Below are 11959 nucleotides of genomic sequence, written 5' to 3'. Positions count from 1 at the left end.
GTTGTAGACCACCTTAAGATCTCCCCCACTATTCTCTTGGTACTCTAGATTGAGTTATGGGACTCAAAACAAGCTTGAATCAAGGGATGAAGGAGAAAAGCTCACTGCAGTAACCATTGTTGAAGAACCATTCTTCAAACCAAAATTTCTCTCAAAATTCTGCAGATTGCATACCCGATTTTCACTCTAATCTTCTCATTATATTGCAAATCAACATGCAAAGAGAAGAGTTGTATGAGTTGTAGCTCATGCTTGGAGAAGACAAGGCAAAATGGTTGCTTCATGTGTGAGCTAGTTAAGTGATGGATAATGGAAAAACCCATTTTTTTCATTTGTGTTTTAGTTTTCTTTTCCTTTTTCAATTTTATCCAAAAATCAAATTTCGATTTAAAAAATCTATTTTATTTTAAAAATGAAAAATTAATTAATTTAATATTAAATATTAAATTAATTTTAACACATATCCATCTTTATATATTTAAATCATATTTAAATATAAATTCTCCTATACCGTTTAATTCTAAAATTAAACATAATTATATCTCATATAATTACTAATTTCCTTAATTCTAATTTGAACATTTCAAATTAACATATCACGCTGTTCTAGAGCTAGTTCGTTACGAGCTAGTAGGGGGACGTTGCGGACCTACAGATCATGGGCTCCAATGATCCGAGATTAATTGGCTAAACTCATTAGACCAAATTAATCTTCATTTGTTAACTAATGGGTCACTCCATTAAAGCCCATAGTTGCACTCCCCTCACCGTAGATATATTATGTCCACATGATTTAACCATATTCAGTAAGTTGACCCTTCACAGGTTGTTCGTAATAACGGCTGGGTCAAATATCTGTTTTACCCCCAAGATTACGTCTTATTCCTCAAGTCCCTACTAATCCTCTAATGAACAACTGGTTTGTGATCCATCACAAAACCAAACTCTTGTTGGGTTTTATGTCCTAAAAACTCGCAGTTTGTAAAATGATAAACATTTTCTATTATCAATACATTTATTATTGATCTCATAAATTGTATGAAAGTCTAATTCCAATAAACTAAGACCCATGACTATTGTATGATTACTTGAACTTTATGTGGAGACATAAGAGTGGATCGGGTTCGAGTAAATAGTCAAAATGATCTATGGTACATGAATGAGATTGGGTACCTTATTCTGGTAACAACATTGGATGCAGCCTACTTTATAATTGTTACAAAGAGTTGTAAAGTGCTACATACGATGTGATCCTAATTCGTACATGTTGTGACATGAAGAGTGGGAGTGCCCTATGCAATGAGTTTGCATAAGATCAGGACCAAGAAATAAGTCACTCTTTATAACGCTGTTTACTGTTTAAGACTGGCTATTTCACCTAGATGACCTAGGTTAACTCGATCTTAATTCTGAGCTAGCTATGAACTCTTGTTTGTTCGGGATTATCCTTTGATCTGCAAACGGTGAGAGTAGTCCAACAGCACTGCTCAATAAGCCTACCATTTTGGGGATAAGACCGGATGAATAGCTAGGGACATAGCCTTGAAAGATGAAGTTCACGCCTACTCGATTTAGGGATAGAAGAAAGGTTGTTCTCTTAAGTACTGAATCCAGGTCTTGAACAAGGGGCCCCACCCTCTCATTGGGCTGAGAGAGTTTGGTTTGGTAATTGGATCACAAACCAGTTGTTCATTAGAGGATTAATAGGGACTTGAGGAATAAGACGTAATCTCAGGGGTAAAATAGATATTTGACCCAGCCGTTATTACGAATAACCTGTGAAGGGTCGACTTGCTGATTATGGTTAAATCATGTGGACATAATATATCTACAGTGAGGGGAGTGCAACTATGGGCTTTAGTGGAGTTAATGAATGGAGATTAATTTGGTCTAATGAGTTTAGTCAATTAATCTCGGATCGTTGGAGCCCATGATCTATAGGTCCACGAGGTCCCCCTACTAGCTCGTAACGGATTAGCTCTAGAATAGCGTGATAAGTTAATTTGAAACGTTCAAATTAGAATTAAGGGAATTAGTAATTATATGAGATATAATTATCTTTAATTTTATAATTAAACGGAATAGGAGAATTTAAATATTTAAATATGATTTAAATATATAAAGATGGATATGTGTTAAAATTAATTTAATATTTGATATTAAATTAATTAAGTTTTATTTATTAATTAATTGATTTATGAAATTAATTAATTTTTCATTTTTAAAATCAAATAAATTTTTTAATCAAAATTTGATTTTTAGATAAAATTAAAAAAGGAAAACAAAACTAAAACACAAATGGAAAAATGGGTTTTTCCATTATCCATCTTTGAACTAGCTCACACATATAACAATATATTTTGGTCTTGTCTTCTCCAAGCATGAGCTGCAACACATGCAACTCTTCTCTTTGTATGTTGATCTGTAATATAATTAGAAGATTGGAGTGAAAATCGGGCATGCAATCTATAGAATTTTGAGAAAAATTCGGTTTGAAGAAAGGTTCTTCAACAATGGTTGCTACAGTGAGCTTTTCTCCTTCATCCCTTGATTCAAGCTTGTTTTGAGTCCCACAAGTCAATCTAGAGCACTAAAAGAATAGTGGGGAATATCTTGAGGTGGTCTACAACAAGATATGGAGAAGATAGCAGCTAGAGATGGAGCTTTGAAGAAGTTCTACAAGAGGTATGTCTTGAAACCCATTTTTTCTGCAGAAGCATGCTTTATATTATGCCAAAATTAGTGAACTTGAAAGCTTAGATGATCCCTGTTCTTCCGCTGTGATTGATATAATCCTACAACTCTCTCAGTCTAGTGAGAGGGTGGGGCCTCTTGTTCAAGTCCTGGATTCAGTACTTGAGAGAATAACTTTTCTCCTATCCCTAAATCGGGTAGGTGTGAACTCCGTCTTGCACCCTATGTCCCTAGCTATCTATCCGATCTTACCTCTGAAATGGGAGTCTTATTGAGTCGATGCTGTTAAGCCAACCTTCAACTATGCAAATCTAAGGCAATCCCGAATAAACAGGAGTTCATAGTTAGCTGGATTAAGATCGAGTTACCTAGGTCATCTAGGTGAAATAGTCAGTCTTGAATAGTAAACAACGTTATAATGTAAGAGTGACTTATTTCTTGGTCCGAATCTTATACAAACTCATTGTATAGGACGCCCCCACTCCTCATGTCATAACATGTACGAATTAGGATCACATCGTATGTAGCACTTTACAACTCTTTGTAACAACTACAGAGTATGGCGCATCCAATGGTGTTACCAGAATAAGGTACCCATGTACCATAGATCATTTTGACTATTTACTCAAACCCGATCTACTATTATGTCTCCACATAAAGTTCAAGTACTCATACAATAGTCATAGGTCTTAGTTTATTGGATTTAGACTTTCATACAATTTATGAGATCAATAACAAGTATATTGATAATAGAAAATGTTTATCATTTTATAAACTGCGAGTTTTAGGACATAAAACCCAACATTTATAACACTTATAACTTTCACAATATATATAACATACATCAATCATTTTATAAATGAATGTTTGTGCCTTTTGTGGTGTCGTTTAATTCCCAAAAAGGACTATGAAACAAAAGAAAATTTGTAAATATTAAGCAACTCCTATCACTACTGAAACGTAGCAACAGTGGTAAGTCCGAGTCAATTTGCAGCGAAGCACGATTTGTTTCGTTAAGTTAATTTTCTAACTAGAGTAGCAAATGGGGGGGGGGGGGGTTGTATGGAAGAGATATATGCGAGAAATTAAAATAAAAAGGTAAATGTAATCTATAGTAGGAACCTATAGAATTTCTAGAGCTAGAGAGAGTTTCCTATGCAATTTCTTTCATTAGGCATCAATTAATTACAATGAACTTGTCAACCCCTCAACCTATTAGAAAATCTAATAGCCCATTCGCCAAATTCCATATTAAACCAAATTAGCCCTAATTCAATTTACAACTCTTCCTTCTTAGCGACACAGAAGTTAAAATTGAATTGCATTAGGAAAGGGGTTCAATTGTTGAGACATACTACAAGCCAAAAAAGCCATACCTTATAGCATGATTTATTTGGAAAATATTATATTAGGGCATACATGGATTTGGTCAGAAAAAGTCTAGACTTTACACATGCGATCCTAATATGCACAACTAAATCATTCAATATATGCATAGCCTATGAAGATTTTGCAAACAAGAATTTCAATAAACTAATTTGTCAGATCAATTTATAAAAATTCCATTAAGATTCAATCAAATCATCTCAAAGAGTTCACAAAAATTCAATTAAATTAACTATAAATCCTTCAAAAAATTAAACATAGGGCTCTTGCTCAAAGATTAGATAGGAGTTACCTCTTAATTCATAGACAAATCTGAGATACACATCCAATCCGTCAATTACAACCTAAAACAAAAAGAAAAACTAACCTAAAGATACTAAATTCTGAAAGGAAAGGAAGAAGAATGAAGTTTAACTTCAGCCTCCATCAGTTCAACCCTTAAAAATTAGCATATTTTGACGTAAAGACGAAGGGAGATATTTATGGAAAAAATCGTAGCGTTGCAACGCTGGAAACAACGTTGCAACGCTTGACAAAAAAGGCCATGAGCGTCAGGGAAACGTTGCAACGCTGTTATTGTTGCCAACTTGAAGTGTTGCAACACTGGAAGTAATGTTACAACGCTCCCCTGCACATCAGGCTACTGCCTTGCAGCATCATACGAGCGTTAGGGCTTCATATAAGGTGAGTGTTGCGACACTGAAGCATGGGCATTTTGGTCTTTTTGACTCCTTTGAAGCTCGGATGCTCAAATCACCTCCAAATTTCTTCAAATTAGCCCTGTTCTTCACCAAATCGCCAATTCTACCTCTTGATTGCTCGGTACTTATAAAATAAGAAACTAAACACATAAAATCCAATAATGAGCCCGAGTTAAGCTAGGAATAATAGCTCTTTTTTACAGCTATCAAATGTTGAGATTGGTATCCTAATTCTCTCGGAGTCTCGTAGTTTGTAATCTGTACACATTGTTATGAATAAAATAAGAGATTTTATTTTGCCATTTAATCATATCCAATAAACAAAGCTCCATGGTTATTGTATGTAAACTTAAGCATGTATATGAGATATACAAGTGGATCATGCCTTAAGTGATAACCTAAATAGGTATGTAGTTAAGGATTAAGGAGGGATACCTGATCCTGGTGACACTACGGATACAGCCTGCTTTGTAGAGGTTTGCAAGTGTTGTGAACTACTACAGATGGTAGATCCTAACTATTCATGTGGAGACATGCGAGCAGGGGTGTCCTATACAAAGAGTTTGTATAATACTGGACCACGAGATGACTAGTCTCTGTATATAACGTCGTTGATACTAGAGACTTACATCTCACCTAAACGACCATAGATGATATGACCTCGGTCCTGAGTGCTTTGGGAAGTCCTGCCTTTGACGGCGGTCCTTTGATTAATATAGGTGAGAGTGTCCAGATTGCCAACTCAACATGCCTACCTTTTTGGGGATTTGTTTAATTTGGGAGCTGGGAACTCAATTACACAAGATGAAATTCACTCCTTCCCTGAAACAAGGGTAAGTAGATAGATTCCTCTCTTAAGGGATAATTCCAGGTCTTGAACATAGTGGCCACAACTTCTCTTTAGAAGAGAGGACTTAGTCATAGTAGAACTATGACTTATGTTCATTAGAGGGATCAGTGGTACTTAAGAAGTTAGATGTAACTACAAGGGCATAACGGTTATTGGCCCAGCTGTACCTACAAGTAATCTGTGAAGGGTTATCACACTGTTGATTGGTTGATATGGATACATAATATATTTGTAGTAAGGGAGCTTAACTGTCGGTCTTTAGTGGAGTGTCTGGCAGCTAACAAATGGTGGATCTTGTGACTAAAAATTTTAGTCAGTTATTCACGTACCATTGGAGCTTCGAGCTACAGGTCCAGAAGATCCCATTGGTAGCTCAATAGATTCAAGTTGAGAACTAGTTCTTGGTGTTGATTTGAAATGTTCAAATTGACCAGAGGTAATTCGATTATATATGATATGATCGGTGTGATGTATGAGATACATCAAGTGGAGGATTAGTGTAAATGAGATTTACATTAAGTACCATGAAATAGAAAAAGGGCTATGGTTTATATGTTTTATGAGATGAAATATTAAAACTATAGGTTATGAATATACTATGGTAAGTTGGTTATCATATATATTTATAATAATATTAATTATTGGATAATTATCTATTTTTCTCTAATAACCAATTGAGTGGGAGGTTGTTTGTGGTTTTATGATAACCGTGAGATAAAAGGAAAAATGTTTTCCTAAATTTAGTAGTGGTCGAATTGAGAGTTTCTATTCTTGGAAGTTCTCACAGTGGCTATCAAGTGAATAGGATTCACTAAACGATAGCTAAAGAAGAGACTATATGATCGTAGAGTGACACTACACGATAGCCACTTGGCTGGTCAATAGATAAACGATCGCAGAGCTTTTGCTAAACGATCGCGGAGTTTCTTCTAAACGATTGGGCATCGTCTATATGATGACCTTATCATTTCCCACTTGCTCAATTGTTTACACGATTCTTTCTCCGATCTCTTCCTCTAACCAAGTCCACACAGAGCCCACACTTCTAGATTCTCACACTAAGAATACCAAGGTAGCCATTTTGGTGGTGTCGTACTCAACTCGACATAGTTCGAGGTTTTTTGGAGGTCGTTCGTTGTGTTCGTGTTCTTGGAGTTCGTTGTGTTCGTGATTGCTGTGATCGTGTTGTGTTGCGGTCGTAGTGTTCGAGCATTCGGGTTTGTAGTCTTGTTGATTGTTCGAATGTTCATGATCGAGGGTGTTTGAAGATGAGTCATCAAAGGTATGTATAATTCTATCCATTGATCTTATGTAAAGCATGCTGTAATTTCGTTTTGTGCATAGCCTGTATGTTTCAGTTTCGTGAATGTAATTGTTTATGTTCAAATATGAATGGAATTTGGAACGATCATTCCACTGCTCATGGAAATCCTCATATCTGATTTCCTTCATCAAACACCCTCAACTTAATTCTTGCTTGTCTCGAGCAAGGTAGAAATACACAATCAAATAGCATACAAAACAATCAAAGATGTGCTAGCTTAATTCACAATGTTGTTACTTCAGCCTCAACAGTCAAATCGAATGAAATTTGAAATTAAGAATGAAAATCGATTATGATCAATCAATGAAGCACAAGTTTAAGAACGGATCTTAATCCATTCATGCATGAGTGAGCCTAGAGTTTTGCTAGTTAAGCTTGCATAGCCCGAAAAAGTTTTAAAAGGTCCTCATCCCGCTTTCCCCTACTCTGGTTTGGTTATCAACCTTGGATATACCAATCTTGCAAAGTGAGGGCAACACTAAGACAAGGGTGCCTAAACACACACACAAAAAAATAAAGGGCATTTATTTTACCTAGAGGGCTAGCTTTCACAGCCAATCGTTGGGAACCTATCACTCTTTTCTCGCAAGCCCTAACTAGACACGGCGGAGGTAGCTCTTTTCACCTCTATCCATGCACACACACACTATTTTTTTTGTAGGCACACCGACTTATATCTCATTTTTTTATTTTTCTATTATTATTTTTTTCAGAATTGCAACTAATTTTTTTTTATTTCTTTCCTTTTTTTTAGTTCACACTATACCCTATTTTATCTATTTTTATCTAGTTTTGCTCTACAATAAATATAGTTACGCCTATGTCAAAGGTCCTTTCGGAGTGACAATAGAAGTAGATACCAGATAACCCAATTCTAAGCATGCAAGGCTTTAATTTTGCAAAAAAATGACTTAAAAATTCATGGGAGACAAGAAAAAATTTTAAATTTGGGCTAAAAATCATGATAATGCATTCTTAACGTTCTTTCATGCAAATTTTATTACAAAGAGAGTGTGTCATAAACTATCATGGTAACAATAGAGCAAACAAGCTAACAAGGCAATCAAGCACACAACATTGTCCGAGCATAACGCTCAAGGACCTTAAGCTAATAAAAACTACCCAACGGATTGTTGGGGATGATGCCCTAAACTCTCGTTGGGTCCTATAGTTTGTAAACACCTGTATTGAACAAACGCTTGTGATGTAATAATATGAGATATTTTCTTCACTGTTGTCTATGAAACATGAGATGTTTTATTTTCTTTACCACAAACCAATAAACTAAGATCTCTGGTTGTCATTGTAACTTAAGCATGTATATGAAGACATACAGGTGGATCATGCTTTAAGTGATAACCAAAATGGTCTATAGTATATGGATATAGGAGGGAAACCTTATCCTGGTGACACTATGTATGCAACTCGCTTTGTAGATAGTTACAAGTGTTGTGACGTACTACAGATGGCCTGATCCTGATCATTCATGTGGAGACATGTGAATGGGGGTGTCCTATACAAAGGAGTTTGTATAAGACCGGACCACAAAGTATTTAGTCTAGTTATATAACGCCGTTCATGACAGGGATTTCACTTCTTTAGGATGACTATAGATAACATGACCTGAATCCTGAGTGAGTTGGGAACTCAGCTACCACTTTGGCCCTTTAATTTGCATGGATGCGAGTGGCCAGATTGCTGACTTAAACCTACCACTTTGGAGATTCATTTGATTGAGGAGCTGGGAACTCAGCTACATAAGATGGAATTCACTCCTTCCCCAAAACAGGGGTAAGTAGATAGATTGCTCCCTTAAGGGCTGATTCCGGGGCTTGAACAATGTGGCACCACACACCTTCTCATGGCTCGAGAGGTGTCCACTCACAGTAGGACTATGAGATATTGTTCATTAGAGGAATTGGTAGTACTTAAGGAGTTAGATGTAACTACAAGGGCAAAACGATAAATTGGCCCAACTATACTTATGAGCATCTGTGAAGGGTTATCGTACTGTTGACTGGTTATATCCGATGGACACAGAAATATATCTGTGGTGAGAAGAGTGTAGTTGTCGATTTTTAGTGGGGTGCCCGACAGTAAACGGATGGTGGATCTTGTGGCTAAAGAGTTTAGTCGGTTATTCACGTACCGTCAGAGTTTCAAGCTACAGGTCTATAAGGTCTCCTTGGTAGCTCAATGGATTCAAGTTGAGAATCAGTTTTGGGTCAGTTTGAAATGTTCAAATTGACAAGAGGGAGTTTAATTATATATGATATGATTAAACTGGTTCAATTATATATGATATAGTTGACATAATGTATGAGATATATTAAGTGGAAGAATTTGATGTAAATATGATTTATATCAAGTAAAGGAGAAAAGGACTATGGTTTATTGTTGCATATGATGTAATATTAAAACTATAGGTTATAAATATAATATAATAAGTTAGTTATTATATTTATTTATAATTAAAACAATTATAAGATAATTGTTGGTGGTTTTCTTCATAACCGTGCGTGAAAGTGGGAGGTTGCATTCGGTTTTCATAACTGAAAGGATAAAATGAAAATTGTTTTCATTTTTTAAAAGAATAAAAGCATCGCTTCATTGGTTGTACACTGGCTATTGTTTGGCTCACGAGAGCCTACACGACAGCTTCAAGTGTTGACTAAACGATCTTGTACACGCGCATTTGTCTAAACGATCGTATAACTTTTACTAAGTGATCGCGTGCTTGAGCGAGATTCACTAAACGATCGTCTAAATGATTGACCTGATTTACTAAATGATCGTATACCTTTTTCTAAACGATCAAGCACAAGTTTATACGATAGACACAAACCTCTCCCACTTGCTTGGTTGTTGAGTGCGATCGTGGTTTCCTCCTTCCCTCTACCAAATCCAACAGAGCTCATACCTCCTGGATTCTCACTCCGAGAATACTGCTTGTTCGTGGAGAAGACTGTTCGTTTGCTAAGCGACAACGAGAGGTGCCGATCCAAACGAGATCGAGAGAAAGATAGAACAAGAGTTCTTCAAAGGTGAATCTCTCGTTCCTTTGTACTTATTTGTTGAAAGCATGTCATAATTTGTTCTAAAATGAATAACTTGTTTGTATGTTTGTGAATGTTTTTTTTCTGTCACAATAAATTTAGAACGATTTTGCTTCCGCTCATAGGTTCTCTTTGATAAGAGTTCCTTCAGTACCCCACCCCCAACTTAAAATAATACATTATCCCCAATGTATCTTAAGTAAAGCTAAAAAAAGAAATGGTTCAAGGGAACAAAAAACCTCCCCTGAAAACATAGTCGCTCGCCTCTAAAAAAGATGCTTCTCTTCTCTAGGTCGTCCTACAAAACAGAAACAAAAAGAAAGCTAATCTAGAAAAGAAATAAAGAAAGTAGTAAATTTTTATCGCCTGCCTCCCTCCAGGAAGTGCAAATTTTTAACGTCGATTGCTCGATGTGACTTATCCTCTATCAAGGAATAAAGAAATTCTTGTATTTATTTGGTCCCTTCTTGGATGAGTCAGTATAACCCGGTAAGGCCATTAGGTTCTTCATATTTTGAAGAGAACAAGACAGGTTGAATTGGGTATTTTTAATTTTGTTTGAAAAAAAGGAAAAAGAAAAATCAAAAGACTCAAGGACTGACTCAACTAAAAATAAAGACTCTGACTCAACTGACTCTTGAGAACAAGAAGAACAAAACTAAAACATATACGATATACCAGATGGCAGAATAGGGTGAGGTTTTTCAACCTCTAACTCTATCACCTAGAAATCGACAGGTTTAGGTTCAGATTCTCCATAGTCCTCACAAACTGGTTCTAAACATGGCATGCTATCCTCTAATTCATCCTCAACATCGACATATAATACCTCATCGTTGCACGCCTCGGTGATGTCATAGAATGTATGTAACAGGGGTTCCCATCATCCCTCAACTGAATCAGAAGATTGAGTGACTGAGTCTCTCAAACTCTGAAGATCAGTTCCAACCTAAGTTTGAAAACTAAAGCTCTTCTAGAAGTCGCGAATCTTTTGCTAAAAAAACAATATTGTTAGTAGCAAGTTGTCTAATCAGATATTCTTGAAGGAACTCTTATTCAAGAGTACTTACGAGTGGAAGCGAATCTTTCCAATTCATTGTGACAGAATTACCGCATATACATTCAAACATACTTTCATAATGCTAAAGGGATCAAGAAATCATACCAGATGAAGATCTCTTCTTCATAACGAGTCTGAAGCCCAACCGTCTACCTCAAACAATCACCACTCGGACAGAAGGAAATAGAGAAGACAACACCACTTAGAGCCCTTCAGTATTCTTGGAGTGAGAATCCAAAGTGTGGGCTTTGTTCGGATTTGGTAGAGGGAAGGAGGAAGAGCAACCGTACACTACGATCAAGTAAGTGGGAGATGCGGTCGTCTATCGCATAGACAATATGCTTGATCATTTAGGTGAAGTATACGATCGTGTAGTAGAAGTAAGCGATCGTCGATAGTGTAGGAAAAAGGGTGAGCGATCGTCCAAATGATCGCATAGGAAAAACTAAGCGATCGTCTATATGATCGTTTAGTAAATATCAGGAGTTAAACGATCGCTTAGGAAAAAGGTAAACGACCGTTTAGATAATAGCGGGTGTAATCGGTATGCGATTGCTTATCAATATCGTATATGTAAGCGATCGTGCAGTCACTATCGTATAGACACTGATTTTCTGAACGATGACACTATCTTTTTCACAATATCCGCGCCCTCGAGATCAACATACCGTCTGCTATTTATAATGCACTCATCCATTATTTAGAACGAAGAGGCGCCTTCCCATTTCCTTTATAACCGTCCAATGAATGTGATCTTATCACATTCATAACTTATAAATTAATATCATATATTAATTATAATATTTTTCCTCTACTAGATATAAATCACATTTATATCCAATTTCCTCCAAATTAATGTATCTTATATATAAAGTTAATTATATCATA

This window comes from Benincasa hispida, chromosome 4, assembly GCF_027475165.1.
Source record: "Benincasa hispida cultivar pf3 chromosome 4, pf3_genome.v1.1, whole genome shotgun sequence".
In the NCBI taxonomy this organism is placed as follows: Eukaryota; Viridiplantae; Streptophyta; class Magnoliopsida; order Cucurbitales; family Cucurbitaceae; genus Benincasa; species Benincasa hispida.
The sequence above is the reverse complement of the archived record's forward strand: the minus strand, read 5'-3'. Positions refer to the sequence as shown.